Source organism: Lucilia sericata, unplaced genomic scaffold (assembly GCF_015586225.1).
Source record: "Lucilia sericata isolate MDLA Ls3-8-SP2 unplaced genomic scaffold, ASM1558622v1 Contig000153F_arrow, whole genome shotgun sequence".
Classification (NCBI taxonomy): Eukaryota; Metazoa; Arthropoda; class Insecta; order Diptera; family Calliphoridae; genus Lucilia; species Lucilia sericata.
This window is the reverse complement of record NW_023994184.1, coordinates 250,689-273,472: the sequence shown is the minus strand read 5'-3', so window position 1 is coordinate 273,472 and position 22,784 is coordinate 250,689. Positions and strand designations below refer to the sequence as shown.

The window sequence follows — 22,784 nt, the reverse complement described above, 5'->3', positions numbered from 1 at the left end:
AAAAATTAAAATAAATACATAAGTTACAACAAAAATAAATATAACAATTTTGTTTTTTTATTTTACTTTTACATATTTTGTTTAATCAAAATATAATTTAAATAAACAATAAATGAATGAACTGGATTGAACTGAAGCCAAACACGATTTTGTTTTGTTTGAGTGATGGAGTGAGAGGGGTTACATTGAGTTTTTAATAAGGGAAGGCTGCCCAAGGAGAGCATATAGATATTTTGATTTTAACGAGGAGAATGGGGCAGTAAACTAAACTAGAATCGAACTATAACAGAACTAGTACTTAACTAGAACTGAAATAGAACTGAACTGGAACTGAACTAGAACTGAACTAGAACTGAACTAGAACTGAACTAGAACTGAACTAGAACTGAACTAGAACTGAACTAGAACTGAACTAGAACTGAACTAGAACTGAACTAGAACTGAACTAGAACTGAACTAGAACTGAACTAGAACTGAACTAGAACTGAACTAGAACTGAACTAGAAACTGAACTAGAACTGAACTAGAACTGAACTAGAACTGAACTAGAACTGAACTAGAACTGAACTAGAACTGAACTAGAACTGAACTAGAACTGAACTAGAACTGAACTAGAACTGAACTAGAACTGAACTAGAACTGAACTAGAACTGAACTAGAACTGAACTAGAACTGAACTAGAACTGAACTAGAACTGAACTAGAACTGAACTAGAACTGAACTAGAACTGAACTAGAACTGAACTAGAACTGAACTAGAACTGAACTAGAACTGAACTAGAACTGAACTAGAACTGAACTAGAACTGAACTAGAACTGAACTAGAACTGAACTAGAACTGAACTAGAACTGAACTAGAACTGAACTAGAACTGAACTAGAACTGAACTAGAACTGAACTAGAACTGAACTAGAACTGAACTAGAACTAGAACTGAACTAGAACTAGAACTGAACTAGAACTGAACTAGAACTGAACTAGAACTGAACTAGAACTGAACTAGAACTGAACTAGAACTGAACTAGAAAACTAGAACTGAACTAGAACTGAACTAGAACTGAACTAGAACTGAACTAGAACTGAACTAGAACTGAACTAGAACTGAACTAGAACTGAACTAGAACTGAACTAGAACTGAACTAGAACTGAACTAGAACTGAACTAGAACTGAACTAGAACTGAACTGAACTAGAACTGAACTAGAACTGAACTAGAACTGAACTAGAACTGAACTAGAACTGAACTAGAACTGAACTAGAACTGAACTAGAACTGAACTAGAACTGAACTAGAACTGAACTAGAACTGAACTAGAACTGAACTAGAACTGAACTAGAACTGAACTAGAACTGAACTAGAACTGAACTAGAACTGAACTAGAACTGAACTAGAACTGAACTAGAACTGAACTAGAACTGAACTAGAACTGAACTAGAACTGAACTAGAACTGAACTAGAACTGAACTAGAACTAGAACTGAACTAGAACTGAACTAGAACTGAACTAGAACTGAACTAGAACTGAACTAGAACTGAACTAGAACTGGAACTGAACTAGAACTAAACTAGAACTGAACTAGAAAAACTTTTTTATAAAGTTTAAGTTGTGGATTAAGACTACTAAAGCTTTATCCAGCTTATGTATATCCAGCTTATGCATAAGAATAAAACTTTAGTATCAGAATAAAACTTGAATATATGACTAAAGCTTTGAAAGAAAACTAATAAAAAGCTTAAGTATGCGTTTAAAATTAAAGCTTTTATATAAATATTAAGACTTCTCAGTGCTTTCATGCAAACTATACAATCTCCTAAGGGGATACTTCCTCCAATGTAAAATAACTTTCAACATGAATAAACACGAATTTTTAAAATAAATACACCAACAACCAACAAAACCAAACGACCGACTAAACCGTCCGACCACGCATTTTGTAAAACGAGCGTATAAAATCATTATTGAACATAAAATCCAATAATCGTATCAAATTTATCGATATTTATCACTGTGTTGAGCGCTGGGTACTCAACTCATGACGCCAAATGTCATTGGCATTTTATTTACACTATTGATTTAGATTTAGATTTGTTTTCTCTATACTTTTAATTATATATTTTTTTTTATTTTATACTATTTTACAACGACAAGTACCAAAAACTTACGCCATAAAAATGTAAAACATTTAAATAATTTGTTTAAAGCTGAAAGATATTGTTTGCGTTGAAGTGTTATAAACAATTTATTTGTTAAATTTTTTTATGGTTGTGGCTAATTTTTGTTTGTTTTATTATTGTTTTCATTTGGCTTTGGTTCATATTTCATTCGTTTATTGTTTTATTTAATTAATTTGTAGAAATTTTTGTCATGAAATTCTACAGATTTATTTATGTTTTTGTTTTTTTTTTAGGTTCAATATAAATTTTTAATTAATTTTAAAATAAAATGAAAAAAAAAACTTAAAAAACACGTTCATTTTCTAAACAAAATTTATTGTTTTTTTTTTTTTTTTGATAAGTATTTGTTTTTGTGTTAAATATTTAAACAACAACAAAAGAATCAAAATAATTAATTGTTATTTTAATGCAAAATTTGTATAAATTATAGAAATTCTAAAGCTAAAAAATGCACTTAAAATGAAAAATTAATAAAATTGAAAATTATATAAAGCTTAGAAGGTAAAAATGTTTGTAGGATATTTTAACAAATAATTTAGAAAATTATTTATTTATAAATTGTTACAAAAATTTAAAAAATCATTGTTCTATAATCAACATTAATGGAATTTTAGTAATTTTTCTTAAAAGAAACGTGTTATAAAAAGCTTTAAACTAGAAAAAAAAAAACTTTATTAAAGCTTTTAGAATGTTTACTGTTGCATTTTTAATTTAAAATCCTTTTTATTAGAAGCTTTTTACACTTTACACTATAAATAGTTCTTTCTTTTACACTATAAATAAGTCTTTTAAAAAAGTTTTCTATCTAAAGCTTTTAAGTTAATGCTTAAAAGTTAAGTGTTATTTTATTTAGTTGAAGTAGTTTTGCAGGCTTATTGAAATTAATTTCAATTCAAATTCGATGTTAAAACTTTTCATTGAAAGCTTTTTATAGAAAAAGCTTAAAAAAGTTGGTTATTTATTTAGTTGAAATTGATTTTGTAAGCTTAAAAATACATTAAGAAAACTTTATAATATGCAAATTTGAAATTAAAAGGTATATTTTAAAAAAGCTTTTTTAAGTTTTTATAAGCTTTCTTTAGGCAAATATTTTAAATAAAGCCTTTCTTGCTAATGGTTTGTGAAAAGCGTTAGAAACGTTTTTCATTAAAATTGATTTTATACTGAAAGCTTTTATTATAGGATGCTTAAAATATTGATTATTTCTTTAACTTAATTAGCAAGTTAATCCAAAAAGCCAAAATTAAAGCTTTTAATAAGGATAGCGAAGTATTCTTCAGAATAAAAGCTTTGTTAAACTTTTATTTTGAAAACAATAGACTTTTTAAAGAATTTATACATTAAATATGGAAAACTTTCTTATATTAAAAGTTAAATCTTTTTATATATTGCAAGCTTTTAGTATTTATTTTGTCTTTGACTTGTTACAGCTCTAAAAATGTCATCAAATCTTGGTAAATGAATTAAATGTAATATAAAAATTTTAATTAACTACAAACATTTTTACGTTTTCCTCTTTTGACAATAAAATAGAAATTATAAAATTGCATTATTTGTTACAGAAAAGAAATGACAATAACAACGTGGAAATTAAAACATTTTTATGACAAAAAGGGTCCTCTCCTTTTTTTTGAAGAAATAAATTTTGTATTTTTTTTTTTTTTCATTAGAAAATATAATTCTTAAATATATTTAATGATAAAAATTTATTACATTTTCATTTAATAAAGTTAGAGAAAAGAAAAACACATTGAATTTAATTACACAACACTGCAAGCATTCTTAGAGAGAGAGAGAAAAAAAAAAACGAAAATAAAAATTACAACATTAAATGATAAGATTTTTTGTATTTCAAATAATAAAATACAATATGTTTTTTCCCAAAAAAAGGCTTTTTTAATATAAATTTACAAGAAAACATATAAACACTAAATAAAACACACACACACACAGAGACAGAGACACAAATGTAAAAAAGGGAAGTAGAAAAGAAAAACGGAAACTTCAAGGTATGCTCAAGCTCATTTGTAAATTGAAAAATTTTCTTTTATTTACGGCGAAAATGAAAGGAATATTTACTCTTTCACACACACACAAACATAAACACTTAGGCACTCAGAAGGAGTAAGTTAGAGCTAATGGAGGATAGAAAGAGATAGAAATAGAAAAAAAGGAGTAGGAAAACAAATATAAAAAAGTAACTACTAAATTAAGCAATGAATTTACAATACCAACAACAAATATACCAACAAAAAAACAAGATGAAAAAATATAACAGTATTAATATATGTATGGATGTATATGTATAACTGTAAAGGACTACGTGTGTGAGCATAAATATTCACATTCTTCCTTGTTTCCCCAACCCCCACCAACCACCCGGTTTTTATCCTTATAGGAAACACATAAAAAGCAAATAAAAGTCTCAAGTAAAAAATAGTGCTGAGTCGAACAAAAAATGAAAAAGCAAGAAAAAGAAAATAATTTAACAAACTAAATGAAAAATGATGAAGGATTCTGTTGTTGTATACTTACAACAACAACAAACAAAAAAAGCACAACACAAACAGCCTGAACTGAAGACGAACAATAATTTAGTAAAAAGAATGGCACAAAAATGAATTACAACACAGAGAAATAGAAATAATATATAAAATAAAAAATGATTACAATGAAAATGTTTTTTTTGTTGTTGCTATTAAAGCAACACTATGCCAACAACAGCAGCAGCAGCAACAGCGACAGGAACAGGAACAACACAACAAAAAAAGGCAACTCGTCAAAAGGTTAAAAGCAATAACAATAATAACAACAACATCAGCACTAGCACAAAAAAGACATTAACATTAAAAAAAGGAGAATTTTTAAAAGAATGTTATCGTTAATGCTGCTGCAAGGTTTTTTAACAGAAATCTTCTGATATTCGCCAGTTTTTCAAAAGAACAGAACGTTTTATAAAATCAAGCTAAAACTTTTAATTTTTTAAAATTGCAGCTTTTAATATCGATCGAAATCTCTTTAACATTGAAATTATCTCCGATCAATAACGAGTGTGATAATTTGACGACTGATTTACACATTTTAAACGATTTATAGTTTATTAAGTTGTAATTAAGGACTTGATTTTGCAGGTTATAAATGTTCATCTAGGAATTGAATGCAATATTTTATTAATTTCTCCACATTTTTAATCTTAAGATCTGTTATTATTATACAAATCAATTATACAAATCAATCTGTTAACTCTTTAATTTACATTTTGAATTTCACTGATTCACTTGGAATTCTTTCAAGTTTGGACTGGTTCAATACTAATCCTAATATATAGAAAAATTTAACATTGTGATGTCCTATGTGAGGACCACGTAATCCATCTATGCATTTTATCAAAGATATCCCAAAACTACTCCCTTGATAAAATTATGGGAGAACGCCTGCATTACTAAACAGATCATGTACTCCAATAATATTTACAGGGTAGTACTGTGAGGATTAACCACATGCGTGCAAAGAGATTGGTCCAAAACTAGTCCAAATATATGAAAAAACATGTTTCATTTAACGTCGCGATGTCATAGGTAAATATCATGTTATCCACACATTCACTACATCAGACTAATCCCAAAACTACTCCTTTGCCAAAATTACGGCAGTATATGATCCACAACATGGTCCTATGTAATGCAAGCTATAGATCATGTTGTAAATAAAAACAATGGACATGTTCCATGCTTTCATTAGAGAGAACTACTAAACGGATCATGTACTCTGATAATGTTTTCAGGGGTGTACTTTTGGATTTACCTAAATGGATCATGTACTACAGAGTTATTTAATTTCGTGGACAACCCCAAACTTCTTTTGACTTCTATTGGTATATGAGACTAATTATGCTAATTTTAAAGCGTTCTTTCTCTGGCCCTAGTTAATGATAACTCAAAGAACTTACGTTCCCCTCGCATTTCATGACTTTAATAATACGAACAAGTTATCTGGCCTTGTCGTTATTGTAGTAGCAATAATTTATGCTGTGAGACCCAAAGTTTTCGGGTAATTTTGTTATTCCACATCAAATATCCCCCGAATCTTTTTTCTTAAACTTTAAAGTTGAGTCACTTTAACAAACTGGATTATTTAGAAAGTCAAACCTTTGGATTTTAATTACTTCTACCAATGCCGTAGTTGTGATGTTATTAACGATCCCTAGTGGAAAGCGTAGCCTCAAAGAATGGATTATTCGAGTTCTTATGAAAATTGAGGTGTTAAGTTAAAGGATTTTTATAATTTTATTTAACACCAATAACTTTTTCTCAGTTTTCTCCCAGAAATTTGCGAAAGAAGGATTCAAATATAGTCCTTCTTCAACGTCTTTAACCTATATACGGTAAAGAACATAGTTTTTCAGGATTCTTCAAACTGTTTACTCTAAAGCAGATTTTGCTTTCATATTTCGAGTTTTCACTAAAAAACTTCGATTTTAAGTAAAAAACTAAGAGCTTCCAAGAAAGAAGAACGAATTTTTGAGTTTTCAAAGAACCCTTTAATTCGTGAATAAAATATTTTAACGAGTTATCTTATAGGCATTTTATTACTCTGAAAATTTCAGAAGAAGCTACAACAGATTGAGCCATTTAAACAAATTTTGATTGTACAAACTAATCTATGGAGTAGTTTATAAAAAGTCTATGGACTATTCTATATATTAGTGAATACTCTATCGACTAGTATATGGACTAGTCTATTAATTAATCTAAGGTCCAGTCTATGACCTAATCTTTGGACTAGTCTGTTCTATTGACCTGTTTAGGTACCAATCTATGGATTAGTTGAAGGATCAGTTTATGGACTATACTATGTACTAGTCTATTGATTAGCCTAATGACCATTCTATCAACTAGTCCATTGACTAAGGACTAGTATATTTTCTAATCTTTGGACTAGTCTATTCTATTGACTAGTTTAGAAACAAGTCTATGGATTAGTTGAAGGATCAGTTTATGGACTATACTATGAACTAGTCTATTGATTAGCCTAATGATAATTCTATCAACTAGTCCATTAACTAAGGACTATTATATTTTCAAGTGAATAGGCTAGGCTATTGACCAGTCAGAGTAAAAGTCTATTGACTAGTTTATGAATTAATCTGTGGACTAGTTTAGGGACTAGTCTTCAACTATTCTCTTGACTAGTGTAAAAGATTTGTTTTCATTTGACAACTATGACACTTTTAAATTAAATTGTAAGTGTATCAAATGATCCCGCTCTTTTCAACTTCTGTTACAAATACACAAATCTTTGATTTTACTTAAAAAATCTATAATTTTGTTCCGGGAAAAAAACTGTTTCCCAAAACTTAAAATGTATTCTCCCAGGAGCTGTAATACGCAAAAAAAGTGTTTAGTTTTTTGCTCTCTCTATAAATTAAATAAAATTAATGGAAATGGGTGAAAAAACAAGAACCCAAACAGGGAAGAGTATAATAGTGCTTTCTTGACAAAAAAAGGAAGAAAGTATTTTAAATATAAAATAAATTCTTAAAATAATAGTGAAAAATATTATTATGAGAAAAAAATTAAAAAAATAAAATAAAATAAAAAAACATTAAGTAAAGGGAATATAATAAGTGACAAGGGAGAGTAAAACATGAGAAGGGAAATGCTCTTATTAAAGTGCTTAATGTTACTACTCATGATGAAGATGATGATGACGACGGTGATGTTGATGATGATGATGTTGATGGAGATGAAGAGCAGTTATAGTGATGTTTTCTATATGTTTATATAAGTGTAATAGTGTGTATGTGTGTAAGGGTGAGGGTTCTAAGTATATGTGTGTGTTTGTGTTTTTTAAAGTAAAGTTGAGCTTTAAATGGGGTTTGGTTGGGTGGATGGTTGAGCTGTCTGGTTGTTGGCAGGGCTTGAATGTTGTTTAGGTTTTGTTAGAAGACTATTGTGGCTGTTGTTGTTGTAAAAGGATTTTTTGCTGGTTTTCTATTTCAAATTGAGAATGAAAAAAAAAAACGAAATGAGAAAAAACTACATTTCAATCAGTAGAAATAATATAAATATATACAAAATACATATATTTACTGGATGTTGTTTTTATTTGAATGAACAACAGCAGCAGCAGCAACAATAGCAACAACATTGAAATAAAATATATAGAAATAAAAATACAATTGAAATGAAAATAAAATATATAAAAAAAAAGAAATATCGTATGGTTGGTAAATGAAAGTTTTCTCAAGTATAAAACACTACTAATACACTAATACACACACACAGCAAACTACTACAATGACAAAGCTTTTACAGGATAAAAAAAAAATACAACAAAAATATTAGGAGCAAAACAACAACATTTAATGTAAAACATTTTAGATCAAACCACAACGCATTTGAATTAGAAGAGTAAAAATAAAATAAAAAAACTGAAACAAAAGATTTTTTTTATAAAAAAAATAAATATGTAATTTAAATTTGTGTTTTGTTTTTAATTTTAACGCACACACATAAAGACACACTTTAATTAAACAATAACTACCACATTTACAATTACAAGTTAAAGAATCAAAGAGAGAAAGATAAAGAGAGTTAAAGTAAACAATTGGAATAAATTACAAAAAAAAAATTTAAATAAATTACAGAAATTGTTGTTTCACACATCAATAATAATAGTAATTAATAAACAAAATAATTAATTAACTAAAAAATAAAACAAAAAAAAAATATTTAGACAACACAATAAGTTAAAAAATAAAAAAACATAAATTTTGTTAATACATTTAAAAATGGTTACAAAAATGAGACAAATATTAATAATTAATAATTTTTTTGTTTTTTTTTTAATATTTTATACAATACTAGCGGTCACCGGGCAGCCCATCCCAACATTTCGTGTTCTTTTTTTTATAGATTTTATTAAAACTTGAATTGTTACTGGATTTTTCGGGTTTTTCTTTTGCTAGAAAACGCCTTTTTTAGGTTTAAAACGTTTTTTTCTGCATTTTTGGGTTTAGTTTTTTTACTTAAAAAAACGTCTATATTTTTTATAAAAAGTTTAAGGTTTTAGTTTTAAGTTTTAAATAATATTTATATATTTAAATTTAATAAAAAAAATAAACAATTATTAGAAAATTATAACTCAAAAGTTTATTTTTCAATATAAATATATACAATAAATAATTAAAAAAAAAGAAAAGCAGTTTTATTTTATTTATCATAAATATCAATAATAATTTGCAGTGTATTTTCAAACAAAGAGAAATATTAAAAATATTTACAAAAATTAAAATAAAATGGAAAAATCAACAATTTTTTTAAACCAAATAATTTCTTTGTACAAATACTTTGTTTATATTACAAGTGAGTGAGAGAGTTTTTTTGTTTATTTTTTACAAGAGCATAATTAAATGAGTAAAATATTTAATAACCCCCTGCTTCTATATCCAGGATTGAAATTTCTATAACAAAATTTCCTTCCTAGATACTCTAACAGGGAATTATTTTTGTTTTATTTAAAAAACTACTTTAAGAATTCAACAATTAATAATGAAAACAACAACAAAAATATTTAACAAAAAAAATACCAAATAATAAATGCAATTTTTTCATAGATTACCTTTAAAGTTATAGGACAGTTTGTTTTTTTACATAATAATATAATGAGTTTTTTAAAAAAGGACATTTACAGTTACATAGTGCTTTAATAATGAAATCTAAAGGTGTGATTTTTTTTATTTTAACTACTTCTCCACCAACATTTCTTAAGAGCTAAAGTTTTAAAGGATGTTTAGAGATAGTTTTATAGCAGCCAACCAAATGGTTTAAATAATCAATTAAATTTCAAATATTCGTTTTGCAAGTGCAAACTTAGTTCATATTTTTATAATCCAACTATTTTACAAAAAATTCACAATTGTTTAATCCGTTATCATAAATTGAGCAAGTCCTAATCAAAAGGAAATAATATACCTTTAGTATACAAAAACACAAACCAACCACGGAATCAGTTTTGAGTCAGTTTCTCTTCGTCTCTACTAATAGAAATTTCCAAAAAGTTAGTCTGGTCTAGTCACAGTGTAGAGTGTAGTATAGTCTATAGTCTAGTCTTTATACTACATTATTAAAAGGACTAAAGACTATACTAGTCTTTAGTCTAGTCTATAGGCTAGTCTATTTTATAGTCCAGTCTACAGTCTAGTCTATTATCAAATCTATAGTCCTGCATATAGTTTAGTTTATAATCTACTATAGGCTTAAATATAGCCTAATCTAGTCTATTGTAGTCTATAGTCTAGTCTATAGTCTATTCTATAGTCTAGTCTATAGCCTAGTCTATAGTCTAGTCTATAGTCTAGTCTATAGTCTAGTCTATAGTCTAGTCTATAGTCTAGTCTATAGTCTAGTCTATAGTCTAGTCTAGTCTAGTAGTAGTATAGTATAGTCTGTCTATAGTCTAGTCTATAGTCTAGTCTATAGTCTATAGTCTAGTCTATAGTCTAGTCTATAGTCTAGTCTATATTCTAGTCTATAGTCTAGTCTATAGTCTAGTCTATAGTCTAGTCTATAGTCTAGTCTATAGTCTAGTCTATAGTTTAGTCTATAGTTTAGTCTATAGTCTAGTCTATAGTCTAGTCTATAGTCTAGTCTATAGTCTAGTCTATAGTCTAGTGTATAGTCTAGTCTATAGTCTAGTCTATAGTCTAGTGTATAGTCTAGTGTATAGTCTAGTGTATAGTCTAGTCTATAGTCTAGTCTATAGTCTAGTCTATAGTCTAGTATATAGTCTAGTCTAGTCTATAGTCTAGTCTATAGTCTAGTCTATAGTCTAGTCTATAGTCAAGTCTATAGTCTAGTCTATAGTCTAGTCTATAGTCTAGTCTATAGTCTAGTCTATAGTCAAGTCTATAGTAGTCTATAGTCTAGTCGTCTAGTCTATAGTCTAGTCTATAGTCTAGTCTATAGTCTAGTCTATAGTCTAGTCTATAGTCTAGTCTATAGTCTAGTCTATAGTCTAGTCTATAGTCTAGTCTATAGTCTAGTCTATAGTCTAGTCTATAGTCTAGTCTATAGTCTAGTCTATAGTCTAGTCTATAGTCTAGTCTATAGTCTAGTCTATAGTCTAGTCTATAGTCTAGTCTATAGTCTAGTCTATAGTCTAGTCTATAGTCTAGTCTATAGTCTAGTCTATAGTCTAGTCTATAGTCTAGTCTATAGTCTAGTCTATAGTCTAGTCTATAGTCTAGTCTATAGTCTAGTCTATAGTCTAGTCTATAGTCTAGTCTATAGTCTAGTCTATAGTCTAGTCTATAGTCTAGTCTATAGTCTAGTCTATAGTCTAGTCTATAGTCTAGTCTATAGTCTAGTCTATAGTCTAGTCTATAGTCTAGTCTATAGTCTAGTCTATAGTCTAGTCTATAGTCTAGTCTATAGTCTAGTCTATAGTCCAGTCTATAGTCTAGTCTATAGTCTAGTCTATAGTCTAGTCTATAGTCTAGTCTATAGTCTAGTCTATAGTCTAGTCTATAGTCTAGTCTATAGTCTAGTCTATAGTCTAGTCTATAGTCTAGTCTATAGTCTAGTCTATAGTCTAGTCTATAGTCTAGTCTATAGTCTAGTCTATAGTCTAGTCTATAGTCTAGTCTATAGTCTAGTCTATAGTCTAGTCTATAGTCTAGTCTATAGTCTAGTCTATAGTCTAGTCTATAGTCTAGTCTATAGTCTAGTCTATAGTCTAGTCTATAGTCTAGTCTATAGTCTAGTCTATAGTCTAGTCTATAGTCTAGTCTATAGTCTAGTCTATAGTCTAGTCTATAGTCTAGTCTATAGTCTAGTCTATAGTCTAGTCTATAGTCTAGTCTATAGTCTAGTCTATAGTCTAGTCTATAGTCTAGTCTATAGTCTAGTCTATAGTCTAGTCTATAGTCTAGTCTATAGTCTAGTCTATAGTCTAGTCTATAGTCTAGTCTATAGTCTAGTCTATAGTCTAGTCTATAGTCTAGTCTATAGTCTAGTCTATAGTCTAGTCTATAGTCTAGTCTATAGTCTAGTCTATAGTCTAGTCTATAGTCTAGTCTATAGTCTAGTCTATAGTCTAGTCTATAGTCTAGTCTATAGTCTAGTCTATAGTCTAGTCTATAGTCTAGTCTATAGTCTAGTCTATAGTCTAGTCTATAGTCTAGTCTATAGTCTAGTCTATAGTCTAGTCTATAGTCTAGTCTATAGTCTAGTCTATAGTCTAGTCTATAGTCTAGTCTATAGTCTAGTCTATAGTCTAGTCTATAGTCTAGTCTATAGTCTAGTCTATAGTCTAGTCTATAGTCTAGTCTATAGTCTAGTCTATAGTCTAGTCTATAGTCTAGTCTATAGTCTAGTCTATAGTCTAGTCTATAGTCTAGTCTATAGTCTAGTCTATAGTCTAGTCTATAGTCTAGTCTATAGTCTAGTCTATAGTCTAGTCTATAGTCTAGTCTATAGTCTAGTCTATAGTCTAGTCTATAGTCTAGTCTATAGTCTAGTCTATAGTCTAGTCTATAGTCTAGTCTATAGTCTAGTCTATAGTCTAGTCTATAGTCTAGTCTGTAGTCTAGTCTATAGTCTAGTCTATAGTCTAGTCTATAGTCTAGTCTAGTCTATAGTCTAGTCTATAGTCTAGTCTATAGTCTAGCCTATAGTCTAGTTTATAGTATATAGCCTAGTCTATAGTCCAGTCTCTAGTATATATAGTCTACATCATATTCTAGTCCATAGTCTAGTCTTTAAGGCTAACTATAGACTACTTAATAGTCCAGTCTACAGTCAAGCCTTTAATCAAATCTATAGTCCAGTCTATAATCCTAGTTTATAAAATAGACTATGTATAGTATATAGTCTAGTCTATTCTGTAGTCTAATCTATAGTCTAGTCTATGTCTTTCTTATAGTCTAATCTGTAGTCTTGACTATTGTCCAGTTAATAGTTCTGACAATAGTGCAGAGTAGTCCAGTTTTGACCACTCGGTAGTCTAGATTATAGCAATCTGCAGAGTTGACTAATCTGATAATTAGTCTTTTACATTTTTTTTAAATGTTTTTATATTTCCCATAAAATATAAAATTAAGAAAAAGTAAAATTACGAAAATTATACAAATTTTTCACTCATTTAAATATTCTCTCATCATTAAACAAAAATGAAAAACTGAAAGAAAATGTGTGTATTTTTATTTATATTATAATAATTTCAAAAATCAAAAACCCTAAAAACAAAAGAAATCAAAAGATCTCAAAGAAATTACCACCAGTCATCATCACTCTAACACAAATCAACATAATTATAATAAACAAAATAAACAACATAATAATGTAATAATAATTACATAATTATACAATAACAAAGATAATATAGATTAAAATGAATAGATGACAAAATGAGAAGAAAACAACAAAAAGTAACCAAAAGAGATTAAAATAATTAAATTGTATTAACAGAGATTTTTTTCCTCAAAAGTAATGAAATGAAATCGAAAGTAAAATAATTTCATAAAAACAATATTTGTTTCAATATATACACTGAAAGAAAAAAGAATTTAATACAACTGATAAATTTTCCATAAACCTGTGTGTTGTATTTACAATGTATATTTGTTTTCACTTTTTTTTTTTAATTTTATTAAAAAACACTGTACATTTTTTTATTATATATTTTGCAAAAGAAAAAATATATATAAACAATAAATAATTAATTAATAAAAAAAAAGACTGTAGGTTATAATAAAAAACCAAAAACAATATGAAAAACTACAATTATTTACAAAGTGAATGAAATTGTTGAATAAATAAACAAATAAATATTTATGAAAAAAAGTTTTTAATAAATTAAATAATTTTTTTTTGGTATTTTTTGTTTATTTACATTTTGTTTTTTAATGAAATTCGTTATAAATATTGTATTTTTGCCATAAATGATTTATTTATTAACTCAAAAAGTTGAAAAAAATTAAGAATTTAAATATGTTATGTTCTCAATTTTTTTTTTGGTTTTTTGTTTTGATCAAAGTGTGGATGAGTGAGTGTTTTTTGTTGGTTTTGAAACAGATATTAATTTACTAACAAAATGACACATTGTATGAATATTTCCACAAAAAAGTGATGAAAAGTATTAAACTGTTACATATTAAGTTTAACATTTTTCTATTTCTGATGATGACAATACAACGTTTAACAAGCTGATTGATTTCAAAAACTATTCCCAAATTTCCCCACAGATATATATAAATTGTCTAACAACCACCTTTTGATTATGTCAAAAAAAAAAAAAAAATACATTTTGTATTTATTTAATAGAATGTGTGATTTTTCATCATATTTATGCTTAATTTTTCCCATAAATACATAAATATGTAGATTCAAATTCAAACAAACACTTGTAAATATTAACGCAATGAATCGCCTTGACTCTCCTCTATATCAAATATTATAGGGAAAAGTAACGCTTCGCCTTCTTATCATCATAAAAATTCACACACATACTTCTTGTTTGTACCCACCCGGCCATAATGTTCTTAAACCACCCCCTGACTCTGTATTGAACTGTCAGCTAAAGCAAATAAATATGAGTGGTCTGAGTCAAGTGTGATGTCGCCAGGGGTTGGGGGATGATTGTTGCAGGAAGTTGTATGAATATTATTTTTATGATTTTTATTATACTTTTACATTTTTTCGTTTTTTGCAAAATTGTAGTTTTTTTTTGGTTATTGTACTATTTGTATTTCTTTAGAATTTAATACTATAAATATGTAAAAACTTTATTTTATTATCTAGTGTTGTTTTTTTTATTCTCTTTTTGGTTTTTTTTTCATTTATATTTATCGATTTTTTGCTTAGTGTCTTAAGGGACTAGTTGTTAGTTAAAAGGATTTTGAAATAATGTTTTCATTGTATAAAGTATTTTGCTAAGTTTTACTATTTAGTTTGAAAGGAGGATGTATGTAACATCAAATCCAAAGAAATACTGCCAGGCCTTCATCAGGTCTTCTATAGTCTATAGATTATACTATAGTTTAGCTGTAGCCTTGACTATATTCCGTTTATAGTCCTGGTTATAGTATGTAGTCTTGGCTATAATCTACAGTTTTCTCTGTGTTCTAGTCGAGAGTCTAGATTATTATTTTAACTATAATTTTGACTAAAGTCTAAAGTATTGACTAACGTCTAGTCATGGTATTCACTATACTTTAGCCAGTAGTCTTGGCTATAGCACAGTTTACATTCCGATAATAGTCTTGGTTATAAGTAGTATGTAGACTTGGCTATAACCTACAGTTTTGATTGTGTTATAGTCGAGAGTCTAGACCATTATTTTATCTATAGTTTTGACTATAGTCCAAAGTATTGACTAACGTCTAGTCATAGTATTTAATATACTTTAGTCAGTAGTCTTGGCTATAGTCTATAACCTTTAACATATTCTATAGTCTTGACTGTTGTCTAATTTATAGTACATAGTCTTGACTACAATCTAGTCCATAGTCAAGACAACTATCAAGTCTTGATTACAGTCTAATGTCATGACTGCAGTTTAGTTGTTAGTCTTGTGCATTATATTATCTGTAGTTTTGACTATAATGTTATCTTAAGTCTAAACTATAGTCTAGCCTATAGCCTTTACTAAAGTTTAGTGTTGACTGAAGTCTAGTCTATAGTCTTGACTATAGTTTATTCCGTAGTCTTGACTATAGCTTAGCATATAGTCTGGACCATTATCTATAGTCTAATATGATTAGTATCCATTATACATAAGACAATAATCTTGGCCATATTCTATAGTCTCCAGTATTTTCCAGTACATATTATTGACTAGAGTCTAGTAAACAGTCTTGACTGCACTCTAGTCCATAGTTAAGACAAATGCCAAATCTTGATTACGGTCTATTGTCTTGACTATACTTTGTAGTCTCTGTAGTTTTGACTATAATATTGTGTTTAGTCTAAACTATAGTCTAGCCTATAGCTTTAACTTAAGTTTAGACTTGACTGAATTCTAGTCTATAGTCTTGACTATAGCTTAGTTTAAAGTCTAGTCTACAGGCTTGACTATAGTCTAGTTTAAAGTCTATTCTACAGTCGAGTCCATAGTATTACTGTAGCCTAGTCAAGTTTATAGTCTTGGCTATAATCCAGTCTATATTCATGGTTATAATCTTGACTATAATTTGTTATAGTCTGTCCGATGTCTAGTTCATTAAGTTGTCTTTAATTCTGAATCTTGACTAAAGTCTAGTCTATAGTTTTTGCTATAGACTGTAGTCCTTACTAAATTCTAGTATAACATTGTAGTTTATTATCTAGAGTCTTGACTATAGTTTAGTTTATATTGACTGAAGTCTAGTTTATAAGTTTGACTATAGCTTGGTCTATAGTTTTGATAAAGTCTTAGACTTAGTTGTAGTATATTCTACTGTCATAATTATAGACTAGTTCATAGTATAGGCTATAGTCCAATCTATAATCAAGGCTATAGCCATTAATCTGGTTTTTGTCTTAACTATAAGTCTTGGTTATAGTTTTGACTATAGACTTTAGTTTTGGCTGTAGTCAAGTCATAGACTGTCGACTTGACTTCTTGTTTAGAAGTTTAACGGTAATCTAGTCTATATAATCTAGAGTCTAGACTATAATCTGGACTAAAGTCGTGATAATAGTTTAATCTATAGCTGTTGTCTAAAGTTTATGCAAAAGAATGATTTAATATCCTTAAAGCTCTGTTTAGCTCTCCATTTTGTTAAAATGTATAAATTTATTTATACTTAATACTCCCATATTTATATGAAAATATTATAAAACCAACAGAAATATCCCCAAAAAAAAAACTCACTTTAGCTTTATTATTATTTATACACGTCCTCATAGTATTTGTTTGTTATTTCACTATCTCCACCATTTTGTTAAAGATCTATATTTTATTGACAAGAATACAAAAGTTTATTTTGTTTACCAAAAAAAACACAAAATATGAAACCTAAATTATGAATTTATTTTTTTTCTGGTTTTGGCTGTTTGTCTATTTGTTTGTTTATTTCGACTGGCTGTCGTAATAATGATTGTTATTTTCACTAAAATAGTTATTTGTATTTATGTCTATGAAAGTGTATATGAGTAGAACTACTAAAAATGTAAATATATATTTATATTAATGTTGGCTAAATAATGTAAATAGGAATATGTATGAATATGTTATGTATGTGTGTGTGTGTGTTTGTGCATTTAAAGAAATAACGTACAATAAATAAATATAAAAAGTTTGCTCTCACTTGATAAACAAGTTTAATAACAATAATAAATAGTTATGACATGTTCCCAAAAAAACCACACATACACTACCACACTCATATGGAAACACACCCACATTTACTTTAACAAAACACTCATTCACATTCATACATATGTATGTATATAAAAGTTCATAGTATTTTTCCTAAATTTAACCCTACAAGGATAAAGCCACTGTGTGAATGTGTGGGTGAGAATGGGTTGTATGTTGTGTTGGTTTGGTTTTTTTTATTAGGGGGTGGTATTTTAACTATTTTGGTTTATTGTTTACAAGTCCTTGTAAAGATTAAGACTCTTATCAGTTTGAAAAAATAAAAATAGAAATAAAACACAAACACTTAAACACACTCTACTCACACCACGACGCATAAAACTACTAACCGAACAAACCAACCAACACTTTTGCTTTTAGTTTCTGAACTTTCAATTATTAGAAGCAATAATAATCATTTTAAGCAGCACTTTAGATTATGTGGGGTAATTTGTTATAGACTTTAGCTTTTGAGTTTGCCCAAAAAAGGGTCTACTACAAGGATTTTTCCATTGTGTTGTGCAAGTTTTTGAAAAAAAGTTATTTTTTAACAAAAATGTCCTTCTGCATAAAAGTGTAGGTTTTAAGTTGAGTTTTTGAAATTCTCACTTTTAAAAAATCACAAACATTAGTTGCCTAGGAATTTCTTTCTTTTATTTTTAAGCAGATTTAATGATGATTAAGGTTGTCATAACTTTTGATTAAACTCAAATAAAATAGACTTGATGTTATGATTGTCGAAAAATGGGGGTTGTATGCACAGGTTACTGTTAAGGTTTTAGGTTTAAAAGTTTTTAAATTTCTTTTAAGTAGTTGAAAACTAAAACAAAATGTTTATTAATAAACAGTTTCTAATTTGTTAGAGTTTTAACTTAATAATTTAATCTCTGACATTTGATATGCTTAGGACAGAAATTTAAATGTTTAATATAGCGTTTCCGCCTTTAACATGTATAGTAAATTACTCAGATTTTTTAATAGAATTTAGTACATAAATCATTTAGTACTAAAAAAACAAAATTTTGCTCGTTTTAATAATATTGAAGATTTAAATAACTTTCAATCTTTTCCTAAAGTAAGTTTATTCTATAGTCTAGTCTATAGGCTTGTCTTTAGTCTAATACATAGTCTAGTTTATGGTATAGTCTAAAGTCGAGTGAAGTCCATAGTCTAGTGTGAAGTTTAGTCTCTAGTCTTGTCAATAGCCTAGTTCCCAGATTAAACTTTACACTAGATCAGAGACTCGCGTAGAGCCTATAGGAGAGTCTCTAGTCTTGTCCATAGTCTGTCTATAATATTGTCAATAGTTTATTCTACAGCAAAGTCAATGGACTAGTCTAGAGTTTAGTCTACAGTCTAGTGTATAGTCTAATCTATAGTGTAGTATATAGTCTAGTTTAAAATCTAGTGTATAGTCAAATATATAGTCTAGTCTATAGTCTAATGTAAAGAGTAGTCTATAGTCTAGTTTATAGCCTAAATTATAGCCTATAGTCTAGTTTATAGTATAGTATAGTCTAGTCTACAGTCTAGTGTACAGTCTAGTCTGTAGTCTAGTCTATAGTCTAGTCTATATTCGAGCCAATAGTCTAGTATATAGTCTAATCTATAGTTTTGTCTATAGTCTATAGTCTTGTGTAAAGTGTAGTATATAGTCTAGTCTATAGTCGAACATAATGTATAGCCTATAGTATAGTCTAGTCTCTAGCCTAGTTTAAAGTTTAGTCTCTAGTCTATATTCTAGTCTAGTGTACAGTTTAGTCTACAGTCTAGTCTAAAAGTCTAGTCTGAAATCTAGTCCATAGTCTAGTATATAGTCTAGTCTATAGTCTAGTTTATAGTCTTATCTAAATTATAGCCTATAGACTAGTCTTTGTTCTAGTCTAAAGTCTACTCTTTGTTCTAGTCTATAGTATAGTATAGTCTAAAGTCTAGTCTATAGTATAGCTCATAATCTAGTCTGTAGTCTAGTCTATAGTTTAGTCTATAGTCTAGACTTTAGTTTAGTCTATAGTCTAGACTATAGTCTAGTCCATAGTCTAGTCTATAGTCTAGTCTATAGTCTAGTCTATAGTCTAGTCTATAGTCTAGTCTATAGTCTAGTCTATAGTCTAGTCTATAGTCTAGTCTATAGTCTAGTCTAGTCTATAGTCTAGTCTATAGTCTAGTCTATAGTTTAGTCTATAGACTAGACTATAGACTAGACTATAGACTAGACTATAGTCTATAGTCTATTCTATAGTCTAGTCTATAGTCTAGTTTATAGTCTAGTCTATAGTCTAGTCTATAGTCTAGTCTATAGTCTAGTCTATAGTCTATAGTCTAGTCTATAGTCTAGTCTATAGTCTAGTCTATAGTCTAGTCTATAGTCTAGTCTATAGTCTAGTCTATAGTCTAGTCTATAGTCTAGTCTATAGTCTAGTCTATAGTCTAGTCTATAGTCTAGTCTATAGTCTAGTCTATAGTCTAGTCTATAGTCTAGTCTATAGCCTAGTCTATAGTCTGGTATATAGTCTAGTCTATAGTCTAGTCTATAGTCTAGTCTATAGTCTAGGCTATAGTCTAGTCTATAGTCTAGTCTATAGTGTAGTCTATAGTCTAGTCTATAGTCTAGTCTATAGTCTAGTCTGTAGTCTAGTCTATAGTCTTGTCAATGGTCTAGTCTGCAGCCTAGTCTATAGTATAGTTTATAGTCTAGTTTATAGTTTAGATTTTTTTAATATATTTTATGCAAAATTCTAAATATTGTTTTCAGTTATTGATTCTGAACAAAGATCTAAATCTAATAATGTTTGTCCTGAATAAATGTAGTAGCAAAATTTTTTTAGTACCAAATTTTCATAATTATTATTTTTTTTTAATTTAACAGCTGTCAAATTCCAGACACTATTGTTTTTACAACACGCTATTTAAAAAACAAAAAATTGTATGTAAATTTTACATAAAGTGATTCATATTTTTGGTTTTGTCCAACACTTGTGGTTTGGAAACACTCTAAGGACGAAATTAACACAAAAACAGAAAAAATAAACATACAATTTAATTGTTTTCATAATAACCCAAACGCACTTACAGCAAAACACATACATATAAACAATGAATTAACCTTAATTTTTATTTTATTTTACAGAATGTATGACACTATTTTGTATATAAAATAATTTTATTATATAAACATATGAATACATACATACATATGTATGTTTATATGTATGTTTTCAAATCAATAAGTTTATATCATATACAACATTTAAAAAAACGGAATTTAATCCTGCAGTTCTGGGCAACTGGCCCTCTCTGCATTATTTAAGGACTTGGACCTACTCTCTGCATAAGAAAGAGTAAGTAGCAAAAGTACAAAGTTTAATAGTTATAAATTTGAAAATATATTGCTTATCAAGGATGCACTGACGCCTTTTTAAGCTGCTGGGCTATTTGAAACTTAATTTAATTGTGGTATGAGTACTTCTTTAAAACAATAACAGCAGTCAGAACTCTTTAAAATCCTTCAATTCAATTTAAAAATGTTTAAATGTTGTTTTGTTTTATTATATACAAAACATTTATATATAAATTATTTATAATATATGCAATTTATATATAACACTCTTCTACTCCTCTCAACAAAAAAACAACAGCAACAAAAAATATTATTATAAAACTATATTTGAATTGTATAAAGTTCATTTTTATATTTTTATTGCTTTTTATTGTATTGTAGTGTAAAGTTTTGTTTAGTTGTTTAAATTGTATAAATAAATTGTGAATGTGAATTTGCAGGGAGTCGTAGTGAATATAATAAAGTTGGTTGGTTGCTTTTTGTATATATAGAGAGCTAAAGTACAGAGCTTTTAAGGTATTAAATTCTTACACTTTAAATTTAATGGATTGATAACAATGATTTCCATTTTCATAGTCCAGTCTATAGTCTAGTCTATAGTCTAGTCTAGTCTAGTCTATAGTCTAGTCTATAGTCTAGTCTATAGTCTAGTCTATAGTCTAGTCTATAGTCTATTCTATAGTCTATAGTCTAGTCTATATTCTAGTCTATAGTCTAGTCTATAGTCTATTCTATAGTCTAGTCTATAGTCTAGTCTATAGTCTAGTCTATAGTCTAGTCTATAGTCTAGTCTATAGTCTAGTCTATAGTCTAGTCTATAGTCTAGTCTATAGTCTAGTCTATAGTCTAGTCTATAGTCTAGTCTATAGTCTAGTCTATAGTCTAGTCTATAGTCTAGTCTATAGTCTAGTCTATAGTCTAGTCTATAGTCTAGTCTATAGTCTAGTCTAGTCTAGTCTATAGTCTAGTCTATAGTCTAGTCTATAGTCTAGTCTATAGTCTAGTCTATAGTCTAGTCTATAGTCTAGTCTATAGTCTAGTCTATAGTCTAGTCTATAGTCTAGTCTATAGTCTAGTCTATAGTCTAGTCTATAGTCTAGTCTATAGTCTAGTCTATAGTCTAGTCTATAGTCTAGTCTATAGTCTAGTCTATAGTCTAGTCTATAGTCTAGTCTATAGTCTAGTCTATAGTCTAGTCTATAGTCTAGTCTATAGTCTAGTCTATAGTCTAGTCTATAGTCTAGTCTATAGTCTAGTCTATAGTCTAGTCTATAGTCTAGTCTATAGTCTAGTCTATAGTCTAGTCTATAGTCTAGTCTATAGTCTAGTCTATAGTCTAGTCTATAGTCTAGTCTATAGTCTAGTCTATAGTCTAGTCTATAGTCTAGTCTATAGTCTAGTCTATAGTCTAGTCTATAGTCTAGTCTATAGTCTAGTCTATAGTCTAGTCTATAGTCTAGTCTATAGTCTAGTCTATAGTCTAGTCTATAGTCTAGTCTATAGTGTCTATAGTCTAGTCTATAGTCTAGTCTATAGTCTATCTTAGTCTAGTCTATATCTAGTCTAGTCTAGTCATAGTCTAGTCTATAGTCTAGTCTATAGTCTGTCTATAGTCGGGTCTATAGTCTAGTCTATAGTCTAGTCTATAGTCTAGTCTATAGTCTGGTCTATAGTCCTAGGTCTTATAGTCTAGTCTATAGTCTAGTCTATAGTCTAGTCTATAGTCTAGTCTATAGTCTAGTCTATAGTCTAGTCTATAGTCTAGTCTATAGTCTAGTCTATAGTCTAGTCTATAGTCTAGTCTATAGTCTAGTCTATAGTCTAGTCTAGTTGTCTATAGTCTATTTTCTCGTCGACGAAATTTTATGGAAAAATAATTTGACAAAAAAGGTACGTTATAATGCACTTCTAGGAAGAAGTACTTTTGTCCA

General features: G+C 28.3%; 1 protein-coding gene across 3 annotated transcripts in view; it reads right to left on the bottom strand.

Moving 5' to 3' along the window:
- The window catches only part of LOC119601262, an 89,966-nt gene that overhangs the window by 4,165 nt on the left and 63,017 nt on the right, over nt 1-22,784 (bottom strand). The window lies entirely within an intron of this gene.